The sequence below is a fragment of the Gavialis gangeticus genome, unplaced genomic scaffold (assembly GCF_001723915.1).
Source record: "Gavialis gangeticus isolate Ggan-Ray unplaced genomic scaffold, GavGan_comp1, whole genome shotgun sequence".
Classification (NCBI taxonomy): domain Eukaryota; kingdom Metazoa; phylum Chordata; order Crocodylia; family Gavialidae; genus Gavialis; species Gavialis gangeticus.
Genome location: NW_017728996.1, coordinates 12621547 through 12644535, shown reverse-complemented (window position 1 = coordinate 12644535; position 22989 = coordinate 12621547). Strand labels below are relative to the sequence as shown.

At 42.4% G+C, this 22989-nt stretch overlaps 1 long non-coding RNA gene across 2 annotated transcripts in view; it reads left to right on the top strand.

Annotated features, from left to right (window-relative positions):
* The first annotated feature begins 239 nt into the window (after positions 1-239).
* The window catches only part of LOC109288484, a 94642-nt gene continuing 71892 nt past the window's right edge, over positions 240-22989 (top strand). For both annotated transcript variants that reach the window (XR_002095159.1, XR_002095160.1), the window contains exon 1: positions 240-401. This is a non-coding gene — a long non-coding RNA (uncharacterized LOC109288484). The remainder of the gene's footprint in view (positions 402-22989) is intronic.

The following is a 22989-nucleotide window of genomic DNA, read 5'->3' as shown; positions in this document are numbered from 1 at the left end:
TATAGAAAGTAAAATGTTGTCTTTTTCAGGCAGCACCTGTGGAGCTATTCTGGACAATGCAGAATACATATTTGATTATATTACTGTCTTCCTAGACAGGCACCTTAAGAAAGCAAACAAGCAATGATATTAGTGATTAATACTTCCATGAAATCCTGGATGTCACTGGAGAAAATCAGATGACATTGTGCACTAGAGTGGGGAAGCTTACTAACGCTTGCAGTATTTTTTTTCTCCCAAGGTCTGGCTGTCCAACAAAGGAGGTACCATCTGCCAACCCTCACATCAAACACATTGTAATTTGTGGCTACAGAACTACTTCACAACTCCTGAAGCATTGGTACTTTTACTGTGGAGAACCAAAAAAAAAAATTAAATAAAGTTCCCGGGAAACAGATCAGGTAAGAATGCTTGTAAAAATGGAAATAATGTGACAATATGTTCATTGACTTTGCTTTTATAGAGCCTGATTCTTTGCCATGCATGTTACATCATCGCCTATAGCAGGGTGAAATGAGTGGAGAGTGGGTGTAATTTGCAATCATTCTGATTTTTAGCTTCTAGTGTACTTAAATAGTTGATTCATTTTTGCAGTCTTTCTAACTTCACAGTCTAATCAGGAACAGTTTTCAGCAATGCAGTATCGAAGGCATATAGCATATAGGTTAGTTGGAGGTAGACAGAAATCCACCTGTTGTTTTTTGCCTTAGATTGTGAACTCATTGGGCCAGGAGCTGGCTTTTTGCTTTGTGTTTGTGCTTCACCTACTAGAGAGAGATGTTGATCCAAAATGAGCTTTTTGGCACTGCAATACAAATGATGATGACCCATATCAGTAGTTACTGATTTCTGTGCCCTGCTTCAGTGACTATACAAGTACTTCTAGAGGGCTAAAGTAAAAAAATCAGAGTACTTGTGACTTTGAAACTGTCTCTCTGTGATTATTTATGAAAGTAAAACGCCATCTTTCAAAGAATGGAAATGGCAATGGTACACGATCAGGAGTAGAGGGCAAAAAGGAATACTTTTTGAAAACTCTTTGCCAATCTTTGTCTTACATCTACAAGTCCCAGGCACATATGAAAAAAGACTGCTACAAATACCTTATACCAGGTACCCTGCCGACATCATACTAATAATTCTCTAACAAGTATGAGTTCCACACCCAAATGCTAGTGATTCAGGATAGAGGGGGCAGGTCTGATTTATGTGATATATAAGAAAGAAACAGAAGATGGTTATTCAGTCCAAAACACACTGTGACCTTTACTAAGATTATGTAAACAGCCAGGGTAAGATCCAATATGAACTCGTTAAAACATCTTAAACTGAATGTCTATGTACTGCTGCATTTAGGATAAAATATTCCAGGGAATGACCATCAATTCACAGACACATACATCAGTCTAAACTGGATACTGCATATTTCCATACTTTTATAGCTCCTGATTGAAAGCACAGCTGTTTGCAAGGGATGTTTAACTTGGTGGTCAGTTACCACTCTTTTTTAATACATAAAATGTTCTCATTCCCCCATGCTGACCTTTTCTTTTCTTTTTTTTTTTTTGATAACCCCTTTACCTTCTCATTCCCTGCTCAGACCCATTAGCAGGATGTTGTGCAATATGGTGCTTGTCATCTGTTTCAAAGACACAGTGATGTGATACAGGTATGCCAGATGGATAAACCTAGTGTGACTAATTATTGTGTATTTGCCTTTAATTATTATCATTTATTATGGGAGAAAAGGCAATAGAGGTTCCCAGACTCAAAAGGGAATGTCGGCAGAAGGGGATACTTTTTTTTTTCCCCAAAGCACCGAGGCACCAGGAAAAAAAAGTTTTCTTTTTAAGGGGTGGAGGCAAGAGAAAGAAAAAAAAAATACTGTGAACTATAGTAGATTCTTTTCCACCCACTCCCCATACACTTCGAATGGAAGGTCTCACAGGTAATAAAATATTTTCATCATGATTAGAAGCAAGGATACCCTTTGCCTTGAATGCCCATCCAGGGAAATGAGCATGAGAAACTCCCTTATTCTCCTTCTTCAACATAGCACTGGGAAATGGCCATATCCTTGACTCTATACTATCAGTGCACAGGCCAGCTTAGCTGAAGTGGTACAGAGATTAAAGTAATCTGTTACTTCTATAAGTGCATAAGGTAATCAACAGCCTTGGCCATGTTTGGCAATAAGTCTTTGCCAACAGAAGACCTAACTGGTCTGCCTTTAGGCTAGCGTGGCATCCTGAAAGATCCCTGTTTGCTCAGACTGAATCAGCATCCTATGAATTTAAGATACAAGAATTCTGTTGTGTTTGGCGTCTTTTGGTTATTTTCCTTGGTTTAAGGAATATCTTGGGGTATACAGTTCAGGCTGAAAAAAACCACTGGCTTCCAGTTAGGGACCAGAACCTGCTATGCTGAATAGCTACATCCTCTGTGTCTGGTCCCACTGATGTCAGTGGGCCACTTATGCTATAAGGCCATATTAAACATGTGTAATGGTACGAAGATCTGACCCACAGTTTGCAAGTGCAAGTTACAGGCCATTTTTTGAGCCCAGTTAAATCCAGTAGGACTATGCAGGGGATAAATTAAGGCAGAGGTTCTCAATCACCAGGCCGAGGCCCAATACTGGGCCATGGCGAGTTGGCTGTGGGGTTGTGGCATGAGCCCGCCGCTTGGAGCCCCGTCTGTCCATCCAGGTGAGCAGCTTCTGGGGTCACAGCTGAGCTTCTGGGGTGAAAGCCAGGCAGTGGGGTAGCTCCAGGAGGGAGGCAGCCAGCTCTCACACCCTGTCCCACTCCTGCCGGGCCATGGTAAAAAAAAGGTTAGGAACCACTGAATTAAGGGAATGTATCAGAATCTGGCTGCAAAATAGGCAAGTGTTATCTGATTTGTGATGAAATTGCAATGCAAAATGCATTAATCAGAAAATGGTTAACTGTAGCCTATGTGACCAATCAGTTACAGATTGTTTAAAATGTAGAGTAAACCGTGAAAGGAACAACTCCTCTTTTGAAAGTATTTGTTAAAGATGTGTGAAGTCATAAATCTCCAAGGCTGCACGTGGGCGCTGTTAGGGCCATGTCACACGTTACACTTAGGACACAGTAAGTGCACTTAAAAGATGAGTGCCCATGTGTTCAAGTAGTAAAACATGTGCTAAGTGTGATTCTATTGTACCAAAGTTAAGACTTCCTGCAGGAGGAGTATCTCCAGATTGTATGAAGTAACACATGTTCGGCTATTGTCGCTCTCGACTCCATTGTCGCATCTCGACTCCTCGGGGCAGTGCAGGGGCTGGGAGTAGTCCAGTCCTAGCACTGCTTGGGACTCTTGAACCAGCCCTGCCCTGGTGCAGGTTTGGGGCTGGGACCAACAATCAGCTGCTTATCAGTCTCAGTCCCAGCCCCAGCCATACATCAGAACTGGTTCAAAACTGGTGGGGGCAGAGATCCTGCAAATCAAGCAGCATCCTCTCCCAGGCTTGGTTCCCCATACCTCTCTCCACCTAACACCAGCAGCAGTGGCCTGGCTTACCCTGGCATGCCCAGGGCAGAAGCACCTTGCTTGGGCATGGCTGAGCATGCAGTGGGGAGGGCACAGACTCCAGGTCTGGGGGTTGCAAGTCCCTGTTGGTGGATATGTGAGCTGCAGAACCCAGTGCTGGTGCCTTTGTTGGACATGGCTCCAGTCCTGTCCAGAGCAGGTTGAGATCATAGTAAGTGTTACTGTGTGACTGCTCAGATCATGTTCTTACTTTTAGTATGGTGCAGTAATGCTCACTGTGATTTCAGAAGAAATGCGTGCCAAGTGTCCAGTGTGACAAGGCACTTGCACAGAGTAGTTCACCTAGATGGAAGGCTAATTTTCTTTTGGATGAAAAATATTTTCCTTCCCACAGTTTGTTAAAGTTAATAGTGCTTTTCTTTCCAGCTGTAGTCTGAGCCTGGAAATCCTGACAAGCCTCCCTTTAGCTTATTTGAATATGGTTTGAATAGGCCTTGAAGGAACACTTAATATTCTGTGCTTTTGTTGATTGTTCAAGTCTAAATCTAAACCAAATGCAATGGCATTAAATCTAAATCAAGTAAAAAATGCCCCTTATAACCAAAAATTAATGCATCTAGTTGGCAGACTGAAAATGTTCCCCATCAGCCTCATGAAATAACTAGGCTTTGGTTGCAAGAGTCTCCATCCTTCTTGAGAAGATTTAAAGCTAATCTGACATGGAGCTGTTCTCTCATAATTTTTTAATTTTTGGGGATGGGGGGTTCATTCTTTTTTCTTTTCAACATCTTTTTATTCAATTCTCTGCTGATTATTTATTTATTTATTTAGCTTTCAGATGGCAAGCAATTGGGAAATAAATTCAGAGACATTCCTCAGTACAAATGCATGCACTTGTAACCCCGTTCTTGATCAAATGTCTTCCTTGCTTTTCAGGGACTGGCCACCCTCCATAGTTATCTCCACACTGGGCAGATGGGTTTACATCCTTTCCCCATCCAGAGATGAGTGTAGTTGGTACGAAGCGCATTGTGCATTGTTTAACAGGAGAACAAGTCTCTTTTTTCTACAGTGCATGGCAAATGACAGGGAGATGATTTCTCCCTAAGCTTCTGCTTTTGTTTCTCAAAAGTTTTCTGGTCTCGATTAAGTGTTACTCCACCCCGGGCTGGGTTCTCCTTTCTCAAGGCTTGGAGAGCTTTCTGTCTCTCTCTTGCTAACTCCCACCTATACAAATAAGATATATGTGCCCTTCTGTAGATCCCCCCAAAATATTGTGATTGGTGATGTGAGATGAAATGAGGTCTTCTTCCCAGAGCTGTCTTGCCCTCTGCTGGATAACTTCTCAGTGTCCAGTACAGTCCCGTGCATTGAGATGCTATGAACATGGTCACTAGCCAGGGCATAATCGTTCTTTAAAAGGCTTACGTTTTAGTACCTATGTGGAAACCGGTTCCTTCTAGCCCTTTCTCAGCAGATATTCTGCACATGTTCAACCCCATCTGCTGACTTCAGCGACAGAAATAAATTCTCAGTGCTTTTTACTTCTTTCAGCTCCGTCGAACCAGTGCAAAGTAAAAGGAGAGCTTATCCTTTCTTGCACATCATCAACAAAATTGTTTGTACAGGTGTAATTGCCTGGAATCTAGTGAAGTTATTTAAAGGCAATTGATTTGCAGAGGCTTTATGTGGGCTTGATCGGAAAAAATTGAGGTTATACAGCTGTTATAGAGGGGATAATCGCCATGCCTGGGAACTGCTAGCAACACGTGGAACCATGCAATAACTCACCAAATTTCTCACAACAAAATTAAATACATGGAAAGTATATCAATGCATGGAAATAACCAGACCCTGCTCCTCATCTAAATACAGGCATGACGCTTTTCTTCCCAGCCATCACTTCTCTCACTGCCCACTTTAGAACAGACTTTTCTTCCATCTTTAGTTTCCTCTGAGACTAATTTTCCTATCTCTGCCCCCAAAGCTGTGGAGCACGTTTATGTTCCCTGCTTGCTGAAATGACCCTGGATTAATGCTGCTTCAGGTGGGTAAGCCATAGATGGAAAATAAATGGATTCAGATGCCCTGGGGACAATAGGGGTACTCTAAGCATGGAGGCCAGCAATGGACAAGATGTACATCTGGAAATTAGAAACACAGATAATTAATTTTTGGTCCTTTAAGCTTTGTTCCCCACTCCCATCCTAGTGAAGTCGTGGTCCTGGAGAACCTCCTTTTATCCTCTCTGAATGCCCAGAGTTCCAGTTCTCTGTGTCAGGTTTAGCTCCAGATTCTTGAGGGTCTTTGGGGTAGTCTTAAAGTGTCTTCTGATTACAAATGTGCAATTCAGGGCCAGCAGCATTTATACTGGCACCACTGCTGCATAGAAAGCCTAGGGCTTTAAAGTTATAAGAAATAAAACAGGTCCCCCAAGCTGCCGTTTAAATGATGAAAAGGCTTCTTCTTCCAAGAGCTGCAGGTGCTGTGTTGTGGATCTCAGCTCAGTTGCAAACTCAAAAAAAAAAAAAAAAAAAAAAAAAAAAAAAAAAAAAAAAAAAAGAAAAGAAAGAAAGAAAATGAGAATAAGTGAGAGAGAGAGAAAGAGAAAGAGACACAGAGAGAGACTTCCCTTTTGGAAATTAAAAAAATTATAATTTTAGGAAAATGGGAGGTAAGAGATTAGGGAAATTTACTGACTGTAAATGGGGAGTGGCCATCAATTTTTTTCAGACCATATGCCACCCTACCAGCTGATGCACAATATTGTATTATGATGTACATCATTGTGTTAGACAGTGAGCTTCTTTTTTCCAATACCAAATCGACTGCAGAATTTGCTCTGGTACAAGCTATTGCATCTTGTCACAGAACTTGTATCATAGAGGCCAAATTTCTAAAAGACCCCAGCTCCCATGGTGACACTAGGGCTACATCTCCAAAAGAACATTTTAGCCAAAAAAAGGAAACTTTTTCTCCATGACTACATGACAAGTTTAGCCCTCTAATGACTTTGGCTGGCTTAGTCACTTCCAAATGAGCACGTTTCCTCTTGGTTTGATTAGTACTATTTGTAAGAACCTGATGCAAAGAGCTGGATGTACAAAAGGAGCCTTTTGCAACGTACAAAGCACGTTTTCCTGATCCTGGAAACCCCAAGAAATATTCTACATATGTTTGAGTATCATTTATTGCTACTGTATATATTAACTACTTGTCTGTATACAGACTTAGAGCACTCCTGTAACAATATAAATATTCAAGATTGGGTCCAGATTATATCAGGGGCTATGCAAACATAGAAAGTAGATGCTAGAGGAAAGCTCCTTTCCTGGTTCACCATAGAAAAACAAAGCCATATTGGGAATTTTGTTGGATTTCATAAGTAGTTTCCGTGGTTCACTGTGGAAATCTATTCTGTATAGAACAGCGCTGAACCTTTGTCCAAGTGCTGAGATGTGTGGCACTGCACCTTGAGTGGAGTTTATGGTGGAGTGCCTTTGTCTTGTGGGTTGAACACCTTAACAGCTCTGTTAACATGTTTGAACAAGTAGAGGATTGTCCAGTGTAATTCTAGCAGCAGGATACGTGACTTTTAGCCTTTGGAAAGTGTTCTTTAGTATTTCACTGCCCTAAAATAAGCAACTGATAATGTTCCTTAGAGGTGGCAAAGTGATAGATATTCTGTTTCTTTTCCTGACTTACTCACTGGCCTTCCACTGCGGCTGATGGACTTATTCCAGTTTAAAATAAGTGTGAATGATGAGCCGAGACCAGATTCACTGCATTTTTTTACAGCACATCCCACCTGGAGTTCTCAAAGTATTGGAAACCATTGCTGAATCCAATTTCATAACAGCCCTGTGAGTTAGAGAGTGGCAACTAAAGCACAGATTTACAGTGCGAGGTGGGGAAAAACACTTGGATTACACCATGTTTCATCCTGAATAAAAAGGCAATATGTAAACAGTGGTTAACCATTACCTCTGGGTTCAAGTATAGGCAATGGGACTTTGCAATTGGGTTGGTCAGCTGAAAGGGCTTAATGCAAGTCCTTACCACCAAGGAGCTGATGTGATTTTGGTGGGGAGTTTGTAGTAATTAGGAAAATCACCTTTTCCTATGTTGGGGCATGGTAGCAGAGTAGTTAATGGCCCTTCTTTGGTCTTGTTCTGAAGTCCATAGGGTCACCCCAGGTGACCCAGCTAGAAATGGAAACTTGGTGGTTCAGTCTGGGGAATGAAAAGCAGCTGGTTGTGATGCCAAACGCATCACTCTTCTGTCTGTCATTGATGGTAGAAAATAATATGCCTTAATTACACCAACCAGCCAGACCTTTGACTTTTTTTTTTTACCCAACCCTATGTGTTGTGGAGCTATTCTACATATAGGACAGAAGAAAGAAGCTCCTCTGTCGTGTATATAATGAGGACTAGGGGAGCTATATGATGGTGGGATCCGATACAATGTTCCATTTGTACTAGGAGGGAATATGGCATCTCAAACATGGGGTACTACTGAAGGCCTGCAGGGAGCTTCTGGGAGGCTTGCAGAAGTGGTAGGAAATTTCTTTCTTTTTCAACCCTAAAGATCATCCAAATATTATAAGCTGAACACATGGGCTGCTCAAAGATTTGGGCTTTCCCCTGGCAGGTTTCTTTTCCTGTTTTCGTTGCTTATATTTTTCCCTTCCCTCTTTACTTTCTTTGCAGTTCCTTCTGATGCCTATAGATTTTCTCCAGCATATCCCATAAATCCTTTCCTCCTCACCCTTTCTGCTCTATTTTCCTCTTGGTCTAAACTTTACAACATTCCTCTCTCCCTCTCTCTGAAAATCTGTGCTTTTCATAAATCCATCTGCATTGAATTATTTATAGTTACGATAGAGTCTCCTTTTGTCTAATGTTTATTTTCTTTAATAACAAGAAACATGGGGGGAAATTTTCCAAAGGACTGAAAAAGGACTTGACTTTGCCTGGCCGCTAGGCAACGGTAGTAAAAAAGTACAAAACAAGCCGTATGATGGTAATTTAGATATCTTCTAAAAATAATAGTGCTCAGTGCTTTCAGAATCTAGGGCTCCTCATGTGTGCTGAGCCAGATCTCGATCCATGGTTACATCCCTGTCATGCCATTTGAGGAGTGTGAAGGGGACAGAGAGGAATCCATAGGTGGAACAAAGCCAAGATGGATAATTCTGCACCACTTCCTTCTCAGCCGTCTAAATGGTCTGGGTAGATCTACCACTGCTGATTCCTGCCCAGCACTGTGGTCCCATAAGCTGGTGTCATTCAGAGCAGCTCATTGATCTTAATGAACCATTTGTGAAGTTATCCTTTGTTACCTTTTACTGTTTGTTTGGCTATTTTAGATTAATGGTTTAAAGTCTTTTCCAGTTTCTTTCTCTGGCAGAGGTTTTATGTTGCTCTTTTACTTCTTTCTTCCCCTCAATTATGCTGGTCATGCAAGCATTTCCCTTTGAACACTTTCCAGCCCCAGCTCCTCTCCCCCTTCCCCGTTTTTTCCCCTCCTTTGCATAATTCCATTCCACCCAATGTTTCCTGCACTAATTCCATTGCACATAGGGTGTGGGCAGGGGGAAGGGTGAGCAAGGCATCTTGAGCAATCTCAAACAGTGGTTTTATGGGGAAAAGTGGGGGTTTGTAATTGTGCTGAGAGAGACTGGATTTTTGGGGGGAGGGAGGTAAAATGCTAGGTAATAAATAGGACAGAGAAGGGGTGGAGCGGGGTAGCAGGGAGCATATTATGGTAGATTTTATATGAATTATGTTGTTGCAGTACCACAGTGATGCACCAGGGGCACACGGCCTTCCAAAGGGTGCAAGGATGCATATTAGGGCTGTGCAAAACAGCACTGTTCCATTTCAACTTCAGTTTCGAGGTTTGGACAGAACAGTGTTTTTTTTCGAATTTCATTTTGAGTCGAAACAGCCTTACTGTTTCGCTTCATCAAAACAGTGAGGCGGTTTTGATGCTATTTTGACATTTCACCTGACCATCGGAAGTTTGGGAAAGGAAACTTTGTTTCCCCAGCCCGACCTGGTTCTCCCCTGTCTCCCACCACCTTGCTGCTGGCTGTTTTGAAACTCTAAACATTTCAAAATGTTTTGACTAGCCTCGTTTTGTTTCAAGGCTGTTTCAAAGCCCTTTGTTTCGATTCGATTTCACTGTTTTGAGCGCAAAATGAGTTGAACCAGTGTCGAATCGAAAGAGCCGGCAAAATTTTGCACAGCCCTAATGCATACGGTTGCCACTGAGAAGATAATGTAAGACCTCAAAAAGAACAGATCACCAGCAGGAAGTATGTGGTAGCCCCCTCCACACTTGAGCATGAAGTGGTTTTGCTCAGGTGTATCTGGCTCTATCCAAAGTGCCAATCATCAGGGCAGCCCATTCTACTACTAGGCTGCTCAGACAAGCAGCTCCTATTGTCGGGGGTTGTACAAAAATTGCCTAGAAGGGTTTTTACTTTCTTTCCCATATAAGGGGCTTATGCCATGCCTGTCCACCTTGAGATTCCACCACCCTTTCTATTGCCACCAGTTTCCTCTTTAGTTTTTCATTGCCACTGCTCCCAGCCCTTTTGCATCCAAAAGATGTAGGGGTTTTCAGCATCAGAGGAGCAGGGTGTCCCACGCAGCTAGATTATTTTTATGCCCTTAGCATAACTCTGCCTGAAGGGGTAACGGGTTTCGAATGCTCTGTTTCTCCCTGAGCTCATCCTGGTCTATTGTAGCTGTGCACAGTCCCCTTCTCAGCCCAGTGGTTTAATATCAAAATTTGACCCCGAGAGAAAGATCAAGCAAGAAAACCAACCCTCCCCCACCCCCACCCCAAAACCAAACAAACAAAAAAAGAGAAATGAACTGATTCCAGAGCTGTTGAGCAAAGATTTCTAAAACTTTGGAGATGTTGATAAAAAAAAAAAAAAAAGCCCCTGGACTTTGAGTATTAGGAAAACAAAATGACGAGAGGACTGTTTTGCCAATCTGCATTGGCTGATCTCTAATGATCAAATTGTTATTGATCACAAGCAACAAAAATACTGTAAGGGAGAGAGAATCCTGCTCTGAGTTGCCCTATATTTCAGACAGACTTTGGAGATTCTCAATTCAATTAAAGGGAAAACAGAAAGTTTTTTTTTTCTCTTCACCTTGCCTTTTTCTCTCTCTCTCTTCTGTGCATTTCTTATTTTATATATCTACACACACACACACACGCACGCACACACACCCCTCCTCTTTCCAATCCTTCCTTTAAGGTTTAATTTAACAATAACATTTGCGATCGGGGTCCTGCGCATCTCAAGGGCATTGCGCTTGAAATTGCACACACTCCGCACCATTTATCATAGCCTGACATGTGTCATGTTCCAGACTGCAGCTCCAAGAGGTTACAGCTCACGACTGCTCCTTTGTTGATCAGCTGCCGAGACAACTGAGGCACCTTTCTTTCTTTCTTTCTTTTTTATTATTAAAGCTGCCTTGTCCCCTTTTTTGAGGGCTAAAGTCTTCTCACAACAGAAAAAAACCCAAAGCAGTCACCACCAGGTCCATTCCCTGATAGCATTTGCATTGGATGGGATGTCAGATGTCCCTAATATTGCCATATAGGTCTCTTAATGTTTAATATGATACAGATGTCCCACTGTAAAGTTACTTATCTATTGAAGGAGAAATGGAGAGTGCCACTGAGAGAGGGGGGTTTGTGACCTCTTTTTTTGAAATCAGGAAGGTTCATATAAAATGGACTTCAAAGTCCTACTACCCCCAATTTTATCATAGGAAGGTGACTGAGAAAATTTGCTGCCCCAAATATAACATTTCCCATTGCTGAACCTGAACACTGAGGTGTTGGCAAATCAGAACTGTCCTTGAATTTGCTTGCTTGCATTGCTACTGTAGTATCCCCGAGCATTGTTACCATGTACCCTCTTCTACATTCTCTGGCTTATTAATTGTAGTAAGTCTTCACTCTGAACACAAAATGAGTGAAACCTGCAGGAGAGGGCCCCAGTGATGTGCCCAGAAGGAAATGAGATATATGATGATAAAGCAAGCTGTGCCATTTGGAAACACGTTGGGCAGGGACAGAAATTACACATAAACCAGTATAAGTGATCAGAAACCAGTTCAAATCTGTAACACAACAAACATTCAGTTCAAATAAACCACTTTCACAATGGCCAAAACAGGTTTAAGATATACTTGGATAGATGTAGTATCAGACTTAATTGATTTAGGTTAAATTGGTGTATTGGACTTGTGTCCCAGATCCCCTCCAGCTTCAAGTTAACTCACAGTCCTCCAGCATCCCAGGATGCTTTGCACCTCCCCACAAACTCCTCCCTGCAGGTTGGGCAGGCTAGCATTGTTCCAAGCTGTCTGCTCTGGCTGAGCAGGCAAGAGTGCTCTAGTGCCCCCTGACCTCTGTCCTGGGCCACTGCAGGCATGTGGCTGCATTTTAGGAATCAAAAGTGAATGTCTGTTCACTTGCTTCTTGATTCCATCTACACAGCTTAGACTAACCTGTAAATAAAGCATTTCAGCCTCAGCCTTTTTGACTGTCTGTACTTAGTGTGTGAGATCCTGGTGACATATATGGTTAGGCACGGACATGTTCTGCTTTACTTGTGGACATGAATAGTTCTGCAGAACCACAGAGAAGGTGGTACACAGCCTGGTCATACCTGGAGGCAAATTCTGTGTCATTTTGCAGAACCCTACAGCTCTCCCTTCCGTTTCAGTGAGCAACAGATCCTTAGTCACGCAGAGGCATGTAGCTCTCTGTTCATTTTAACCTGTGTTAAAAAGCCCCCAGATGCTTGGAACTCTTCTTCTCCTGGCCACATAATCTATATGCAGCTCAGCAGGCCTTTGGATTTGAACAGAGAAACATCTACATGGATACAACAGACTTTCAGTTTTGCCACTACCAGTCACACATTCCCTCTTATAGGGGGTTCCTGTCTTCCAAGAGGCCTCTCCTAAATGAGGAAGCATTGTAAAGAAGACTCAAAGGCTTTATAAAGAGTTCAGTGTGGGCATTTATTCCAGCTAGATGGGAAGAGAGTTTCGAGTTGTTGGAGCTCCATGAGAGGAAACCTGTGGTCTTCCCCCAAATCTATATAAGAGGTTTTTCTAAAGAATCTGTAATGCAGAATACACAAAGAGCATGGAAGCAAGAAAAGGGCTTATGCTCCCTCAAGACAGCTTTCACATCCCTCAGCCACAGAGCCAGGCTGGTTCCTGCTTATTATATATTTGTCAACAGGCAGCTTTCCCTTCTGGCTGTCCATTGGCCTAGTCTCAACCACAAAGTGCTATCAGGCCTGCTTGGCCTGTGGTCTGTCAGTTAGGTCACTATGATGATTAGGTGCTACAATGGTTGGTGAATTAGAAACGTAACCATGGAATGTATTATACCATTGACACCAAATCAATGTGTGCCTGAGCTAAATGCATCTTTTGACTGTCTTGACCATGGAACAGTGCTGACCGAAGCCTCAGGCTGGTCTCACAATCTGCGCTCCTAGCAGTGCCCACATATTGGGGGAAGTGGAAGACAACTGGATGCTATGACATGAGGAACTAAATCAATCTCAACCTGAAAAGGTCCCTGAAGTAATGACTAATGTAATCACTGAATCCATGTGCAAAAATAAGTGAGGTCCAACAACATTAAAAAAAAAGTATTTAAGTTCAGTGAAGTCAAGCTGTCTGAGATATTAGAGGAAAGAATAATGGCATGTGCAGGCAACACGCTGCGGATTGCAATTTATAACAGGATACAGGAAGGAGCCAGCACTTGTTTATGGGGCCATGTTACAAGTTTCAACACATGTACTCTGCTATTCCTTCACGTTGGCATGGGACGTTGGGCATGGCTGGTAACGAAATCAGATGATTGTAAAAATGCCCATGTTGATGACTGTTGTAGGAAGTTAACCAGGCTTGTCCTTTAGACAATACAGCCATATCTATTCTGTCAGTAGGGAAATAGACTTGCCTACTCATCATTTCTGTTATATAGAAAAGCAATTCTTTGAATATGTTTATTATGAAGTGAGCTCAAAGGCCTATAATGTATTCTGAGTGTATGATCCTGCAGGCCTTAGACTAAGGCAAAGTTCCCATTGTTTTGCAACCTCTTTATTATGTATTGAAATGCGGAAATGGTCTACTTATGCTCTATTTCCCAATATGCATGTGGACATAACGGTCGCTATGCTATGCTTGGGACTGCTACCAAGAAACAAACCCTACACACTTAGCATGCACCAAATCCTGGAGCTGAAGCAGTGTAGTCTACTTAGCATGCCTCTCAGTGCATGTCCCAGTGCCAGCTTATAGGCTGTCTATCTCAAGCATGTTCCTTGGTGAATGCTCAAGGGCTCTCTAAAGCAGCTACGCTGTCTCATTTCACAGGTGTGATGCACACTGAGTGGGAGTGAGTTGGTGGGGTGTGCTTCTTGGGGACAGATACAGCAGTGCTGGCCCTAGCCTCCCCTACCCCATCTTGGGTAACTTGCTGCATGCCAAAGGGTGTGGGACACAGGTGTTCCCCAAAGACAACTAGCGGTGGCACAAGGTGTCTCGCTGCTAGATTTCCCTGGGGAACCAAATGTCCACACTTGTGTGTGCATGGCCCAAGACGCAAAGCGCCGTGCCTAAGGTCACATAGCAGGTCAGCAGCAGAGCTAGGTTAGATCCAGGCCTTGTGGCTTCAAGCCCAGGGTCCCATCCATTGGAAATGCTGTCTTTGCATTTACAAAGCTACAGTTGGGTGGTCTCCAGTAAGAAGTGTGTATTCAAGCACTTCATTAGTATGCAAAAGATCATGGCTCTTGAAAAGCCTCAGTTCTCATTTTCGCCCATGCTTCTGCAAGTAAAAGAGCATGAGTGCTTTGAAATGCATCATTTCTGCCTCTAAAGAAATATGCACAAAGTTTACCTTTACCTACAGATACATAAACGTTGTGATTCTGCTGGAATACAGTGACCTTAGGCAATATACAGGTGATCCAAACTTTGTTGATGCCAGTTGACAATTTTCTGACCCCACAGAAGTATTTGCAGAACCAAGGCCTTGGTACATCTCCAGCAAATTGTGTGCCTTCAGACTCCTTAGCTGCTGTGTGGAAATTCACCCTTTAATTATTTGACAGGGGTATGTGAAAGCAGGCTAAGTCTTCCACTCCAGATGGATAAGGCTGTCCATCCCCATCATCTTATCCATAGCAACAAAAAAAATGAAGAAGAAAAAAGTTGCTGTGAGTAATACATTAGCAAAACCTAAGAACCAGTGTCTTGCAAGGAATTTTGTGTGTTGCACTGAGTTAGTTCATCTGCACCGCCTGTCTGCTACTTCCCTATAGAAAATAGTGAAAGCCCAAGTAGATAAATGTGGCCAGCTTTCTCTCTGGCAAGTGGACTGTTTGTTCCCAACATGGGGGTGGGGGGAGCTTGTTGCTGTGTTTTCTTTTCCAGACAGGCATAAACACCTCCATTTATTTCCACAGGCCATCTAAATACAAAATTTGCATAAACTGATGGTGTTAATTGATTTATATGCATGCGTGCAGTACCCTATCAAAGGTAGATAGGACAGAAGGTTATCCCCTATGTGCCTCCAGGGAACACGTACCCATCTGAGATAATATTGAGAGTGGCATGGCTGGATACATAACTACTTCCAAGTCTGAAGGGATGGAGTCCTTTGTCATTAGCAAAAAATCATTTTCCTATTAATATTGTAATTTTCTTTTTAATAAAGGCTGCCCTAGCAGAGGCCTAGAAAAGTGCCCTGCAGGTCTGCCAAGGGGTGGTACAGGCTGCAGCTGCCAGGCTGGCTGCCTTCCCAGAGAAGGAGAAAGGCATGCTGGATTGGAAGGCTGAGCAAATACATGGAGATTTGCTTGTGTTCATGTTCTTACCCTGCGTCTGTCCCTGAAGTGTCATAGCACCTAGAGAAATGCAGTCAGAAACAGGAGCCAATACAGGGTGCATCCACACATGTGCTTTAATGTGCAATAGCCTATTTTACTGAGCATTAGAGCGTCACATCAAAAACCGTGTTAATATGAGGATGTGCAGTAAAAATAGGCTACTGCACATTAAGTGTCACCAAAAAAGCATGCACTTTCACTCCTGTGCATTGGGGCAGCCTAATGCACATTTTAACCTCACATTAGAGGTACTAAATTTAATGTGCAGTAGCAAAAACACATTCATGAATGTGTACACGTGCCCACAGTGGAGAGCCGATAGGGCGTGCTTTGTATATCTAGGGGAGGTTATGATCATTCATCTACATACAATGCATATTTCAACCCAAGCCTAACCGGTTCTGGACTGATCCTGGAAATGGGCTTTATCCCAATTGTTACATGTCTCTAATCCTCTTTTTCAAGCCAGGATTCAGGTCCAGAAGGAGAAACACTCTTGAGAAAACATCTTCCCTGTCCCTTGAAACCATAAGCTGCATAGTACAAATGAGCCCTGAACAGATATGGGATACATGGAAAGTTGCATAAATTCACACACCAAAAGCAGTCCCATTCACTATTTGGTGGTTCATAGTTTGCTACCTAATGTAAAGAAGGTTACTAGAAGCTGACCTTATATTAGGAGTGGATGAGACAGGGAAGGAATTATTCAATTTTGGTTTCATTTGAGAAATAAAATTCCACCCACTTCTGCTGGCCAGATGTGCATATGAAGCAGGGAATGTGCAAATGAAAGCACCTTGTAAAGCTGTTAGCAGCAGTTCATGGCAAAAGACATGTTCCTACCGAGGAAAAGCAGGTCAGGTAAACTTCCCAGGTGTTTGGAGGTGAATCTTTTCATTTGTGCACAGTCCTGGGTTGACCTGATTATTTCACATCTTTACCAATTGCTTTGTCCATATGTATCCACGTTACTTCTTGTGTTTTATTGTTTCTGCTCTGGCTGACCTCTTCCAGCAGTTTACTTTCTAACATCCTGAAAGCTTCATCATCATCGCTCAGTCCATCTCACCTTGGGCTCAGATTAAAAGAGGGGGGAAAAGACAGTGAATATAACAATAGAGAAAACAGAAGAGCATTCTGCAACATCCTGGTGACAGTCAGGAGCAGGAGAAGTGGTGTAGGCAATCACCCAGAAGAAAGGCAAAAGGGAAAAATCAAAGGAGAAATGGTTGGAGCAGAAGGGCTGAGTGGGGGATGAGTGTAAATAGCAAACTGAGCAGCCAGGGAGAAAAAAAATATCTTTCTATTCCAATTAGAGAATTGAAGGAATCTAGCCAGCGATCAAGGAGTTGAAATGTAACAGACTGGTTTAAGTCACAACACTCGAATACAAATTTTACATTCCCGTTGGTAGGTGCTCGAGCAAACCAAATCTTTGCTCAGCTCAAGAGACAAGAGAGAAAGGAAAATCAGCAGCTGCATCCATCCCAGTGCTACGTACAGCTTACAGTAGAATGGGAGCTGTCTTCCATGTACGTACGGAAATCTTTGTTTGCACTGTCCAAACATCCTCAGTTCCCTTACACAGCAGTTCTGCAGTTGAGTTAAACTACTGCATGATGAGGATTTTTCCCAGGATTTTCCTTAGTGCTTTCAAATATCTTGTGGAATCAACTTAAAGATTCATTTTCTTAGAGTAAATGCTTTTTGTCTGTGCTGTTTGCTCCCATACTGCTTTACAACTGTTATTGGGAAGCTCAAAGTTGGGTGGAAAGTCTCCAATGGCCAGAGAAAGAGAGGAGGTTCATTTCCATGATCGTCCTTAGTCTCTTTGCCAATGCTAGGGTTTGGAAATGCTCTGACCACATCCCAAAGTCCCTACCACTTTGTGCCAGGGTTCTTGACATCTTTGGTTTCTACTGTGCTGTCTCATAATCCATGCAGAATGATTACATAACATTACAAAGATTTAATGAGCTCATACCTGTGATTTATAAGTGACATAAAGAGAGCTGAAGTAGATCAACATTTTATTTTGATTTTAATTTTTGTTCCAATACAATAGAAAAAAGGGCAGGTCAGGATTGCCAAGCAAGAAAACAAAGTCTTTCATTCCAAAGATGTTTCAGCCAGTGTTGACACATTTCCCCTGTTTTTCTTGTGAAAGGATTTTGTGTAGCATTTTACTTTTCAGACACCTGTGTGTTGTGGCAGGATGTGCTTCCCTTTAAACGGATCTAACTCCAAACTCAGGGAGGAGGGGGAATTCTGATCTACTTCCCAACTTCGTAATGCAGTCCAGTTGCCGGTTGCTAATTATCCGGTACCTGCTACCTAATGGGCTTGGTGGTTTCTGGGTTTTTTTCTTCTGTTGAGTTTAATACTTTTCTTCTTAAAAATCTTCAGAATACCTTGCAAACCTCTTTGCTGCTTTTGCTCTGGAGTTAAAAGTAGCCCTGAAAATGCTTAATAACTGTGATGAGTGCCCAGTTCTTCTCTGAAATGCTTAAACTATCTCTCCCCCTCAACTCATACTCCAGCAGGTTGCTAAAGAATTTTTTTTTTTTAGGTAAGTGAGCCTTTCTTTTTTAATCTGAATTTTCACAGAAAGAATATCTCCAAACTGCATGGAACCAGTCAGGAGCCTTTTAAATGTCTGCTCTAAAGTATTCAATTCAATTTACCCTGTGATTAAAAAGAAAGGGAAAGATTGTCTTTTAAGAATCATCTTTTATTATCATTATTGGCACACGTTAGCATTTGTAGAGGGAAAAAACCATAAAGATCACACAAATGTCAGGAGAGATCTACATGTAATAAATTCAACTACATTTCAAACATAAACACTAAAGCAAAACTGAGGATGGAAGACAGTCTTCCATGGGAAAATGAATCCTTGAAACAATTCCTCAGGTGATTTGAAAGCAATAAGAAAAACACGGAAAGAAATGTTTCTCTCACCGTAGTCAACTTCCAATGCACTCAACAGCCTAACTGCTGTGTAAGGGAATTGAGATTGCTTGGGCATTGCAAACAGAAATGTAGGTATTTAAATAGGAGACAGCTCCTAATTGTAGATGGGAAGTGCTAAACTGTAGCTAATAGAATGTACCAGAAAAGGCATAGAAAAGTGGTATTTTTTTTTTAGGGGATAGGGCTATGGACTATTACACCATTATTATCATTGTCATTATCATTACAGTGGGCACATCTACACATTCATTAATGCACAGTAGTTTCTCTGCATTTACTTTAGCATTTGCTTAATGACATACTAACTAAATGTGCAGTAACTACAGTTATTGCGCAGTAGTGCTGGCACACGTTTTTTAGTGACGCTCACTGCTTAGTAGCCTAATATCACTGTGCAGTAGAGTATTGGCATAGTTTTTGATAGGCACACTACCGTGCAGTGTTAGGCTACTGTGCAGTAAGGGTCTCATGTAGATGCACCCACTATTGTCAGATCTCATATATTTCTCACGCGTTATGACTTTTTAAAAACTATTTTGGATTTTGTTAAGAAAAGATCATGTTCTAGTCACCCTGGTTGAGGAGACCATTTGAAAACAGCTGCCAGCTTTAGCCTTTAGATTTCAAAATTAGACAGCAAAGAGCAAGGCCTCAGAGTTGTGGTTGTGGCTGTTTGGCTTGTTGGAGGTAGGTGCTACTTCAGATAAGGAATTCATTGGAAGTGTAGTCTCTTCAGCAGAGACTTTACCCTTTACACAAACTGTAATATCTATGTCCACTGATTGGAACAAAACCTATATTCCCTATTATCTTGTGGTAACCACGACCTGCCTAGAGTGACCACTATGGCCCCAATCCTGCAAAGATGTTTCATGGACTGTTGTTTTGATGTGCAGCAGAGCATTAAGAGACAGCTTTTCTGTTTGCCTGTGAATTTGGAGGCATTACTCTCTTGCTGCTATTGGAAATCCTTAAGGTGCTTTTGATAAATGCATCCTTCAGACTGCAACACAGAGAACTCTTCTTCCTTCCTGCTCTTTCCCTTGTCCCTCCTTCTTCTATATGCACAAACCTTTTCAGGGCGATGTCTGAAACGTTGTGAAGCCCATGCTTCAAAGAGCCCTTCATCAAGTGCACTTCCCGACGAAAGTCATCCAACAGGTACAAAGAAGCTTTGAACACTGTGCTGCCATTTCCTTTCCATTTGTTTCTATGGTGCTGGCTATGTGTGCAGTCATGCATACTGGTGCGGAGATACCCTAGAGAAAGAGGGAATAGCTGTAGCTATTTTTCACGATTATATACTTCACTTCATAATAAATGAGATCCATAGCTTGTGAACACTCGGTCTGGTAGATCATCATATACGCAAGCATCAGGAACCTAATGCACCACAAACTGAAATAAAATAAAGCACGCAAGCCCAAGAAAAATAGTCTGGTGACATAGTGCAGTGCTCAGTACTATATAACACATCTTCCCCTACTCAAATTGACCTTGGGGACACCATAACTAGAGGGCTACTGATTTCAAAGGTGAAATCTTAGTTTCTCACATACAACACACACCTTTCCCCAAAAAATCAGCCCCCCAAAATTGGGGTGCATATTTAAGCAGGGATACTGATGTTCTGCCCAGTATAGAAGCATTCTCCTTTGACTGCATCCCTTACCGAGCAGATGCTGGTGCATTACTATGCAGGCAACTGAGGGAGCCAGTAGATGTTCTTCACTGCAGCAGTGTTAACAATTGTGTCTCCTTTTTAATAGTCGTGATGGAGGTAATCCAGCAAATCTTTCTTAGGGCAATTTTGGTGTCTGCTAGTTGTTCCTGGTCTCTGCCTTCCTATTTCACCACCTTGGAGACTGTTTGGCGCTTTACAATTTCATAGATCCACTGCTGGAGATCAGTCTTCAGCAGCAGGTGGGGAGGGCAAGTCCACTGAAGATGAGGCTCTGGCCCTGCTATTCATAGCCATAACTCTGGGACATGTTTCTTTTCTTTCATTCTGCCTTTCAAAAACAAGGTGTGTATTATAATCCATGGCATGTTGCATGCTAGCAAATATGACATCACTGCACCTGTATAGAGTGGCTTTCATCCAAAGCAAAAACATACACACATATAGGAAGAGCTGTAGTGAAGCTGTTTCTGGGATGGGCAGGTGGCAATGAACTGGTACTCCATAAAATGGACAATAGCATCAGGAGGAGAATTGCCCAAGGATAAGAAAATCAGAGTACCAGTAATGTCCATTTAGAGCTGGCAGGATCTTAGGTTTTAGAGTTTCATTAGAAAAACCTCCACTTGTGTTACTGCATGGTACCTGAGGCAAAAAGAAGCAGGGCTGAGTAAGCCCTGGTGAGATTTTACCCTGAGTGCTAGTGTCAGGGGCCTGAGCTATTTTCTGCCAGAATATTTGTTTAAGTGAACATTTCCCTCAGGGGCAGATGGACCTGAAATAAATGACTCCACTGACTCCCTACTTCAGGGATCTAATCTCCAACTCTTCTCTTTGCCCAGTTACCCTGCAATTGGAAGGGACAAGGCCTAACCCCAGGCAACAGTAAATGAGGGACAACATCCAGCAGTCAAAAGCTTGGCTGAAAAGGGATCTACAGAAGTTTCTTCATAAAGTGTTTCCAGGTTAGTTTTTGGACGAGTGTCACTGTGTTTTGTAGTGCCCTGGATGATGGCTTCTCAGCCTCCAGGGGCACTAGGCATTCTTCTGCACGCTTGGCTCTCACCTTTAGTGATGGTGGGACAGGTTTTCTGCTTTCCATTCAATGGGGTATCATTTAGTCAGCTCAGAGCTACCAAAGTAGTTGTTCCATCCCAAATTGTTCTTCAGAAATTCTGATCTTTCATTTATTTATTTCCTTTCTAGCCCTTCTTCAGTCAAGGTCCTGATCCTCTTTCTGCAGTGGAGATAGGACCTCAGTTTGGGCAGGTGGATTCAGATGACATGCAATATCTAAGGTACACATACTGGGATAAAGTGTCAAAGTAGGGAAGCAACTCACTCAGGGCCCGGAAAGTCAAATAAACTGGCTTTGTTCAAGTCCAGCCTGTCTGTGGCCAAGGGGGACAATACAAAGATTTCGCTTGCAAGGAACTCTCTCCTCTGAGGCTGGTGTGTAGAATATGTGGTTTGAAAAATGAAAACTGCTATTATAAAATTTACCAGAATTAAGGACTTTTGGAGGTGAGGACTTTACAATTGTAGGAGGCCCAGCGAATTGCTGGATAAAGTGCATGCATATGCCTCTGCCCTGCTGGTCCAGAAGACAGGTAGTTGCTGCCCTCCCTGCTCGCCTCGCAGGGAGTTGGGAGAATTCTGGTTTGGTTAAACTTTCTGCCTCTCAGATAAAAAACAGCAGCAATTTTCTGCTTGAATTTCTCTGTGACTAAATCCATTGATCATCCTTTCTCTCTGTGAGTGAGGAGTGTGTTTTCTCTTTAATAACTCCTATCCTTCTCCCTGAATATTTTTTTTCTCTCCCCTTCGCTTGTTTGTGTTGTGTTGGTCAGTCTGCCGCACTATTCCTCTGAGAGACAGAGAGAGCGCAAAATTGAAGTTATTTTATGCTTGGTCTCCCTCAGTCCCAATTTTCAAATCTTCATGTCAATTTTCACACATCAGTGTCATATGGTGAATGTTATGGAAATTTCAGTAGGGTCCTTGGGAGACAATTTATACATGACCCCCTCCCTCCCCCAGCCCCGCCGCAGCTCCTGTCTTTTCGAAGAATAAGTAGATCTATAATTAATGTGGATTTTAAAATATAACTACATCCAGGAATTCTCTCAATTTGCTTTTCAAAGCTGTCTCCTTTGCAGCATGAGTGCAAAAGCACACCAGCACTCTCTTGTTCTCGCTCCTGCTTGCTCATAATAAATTGGCTTAAGTTAAATTAATAAAAATTGCAGCATGTTGGAGGAAAAGATCAACTCATTACTCATTTTATTTTTGCAAAAAAGTGTGTTGAAAAAGGTTTATCATGCAACTAATTTGGTAATCACCAGTTAGCAAATTCACCATCATGGCCACCTACCTGGGTGAATCGGAAGGTTAGTAGCAAATGAAACATGGTACAGTTTGGATGGGTAATTATATCCCTTTTTGTAAGCTAACGAGTGAAGGACTTTCATACATTGCCTTCAAAAATGCTCTGTGAGTAAAATCCAGGCAGCCAACACAAGAGCTGACTTGACAGCATCAGAGCATTTCAATCATCGACCTTGAGATGGGCCCCTGACATTGTGGGGGTGGGAGAGGAGGTGCACCATGCCTACTGTATTTTATAGTGTTAATTATCCTTTCTAGAAAGGGAGTGGTGGTGGATGGATTATTTTTGACCTGGAGGGTTGTGGGCAGTGGGGTCCCCCAGGGCTCAGTCCTTGGGTCAGCGCTGTTTAACATCATCATCAGCAACTTGGATGAGGGGGTAAAAAGCACCTCGTTCAAATTCACAGATGACACTAAGATGTGGGGAGAGGTGGGCATGCTAGAAGGGAGGGACAGGCTA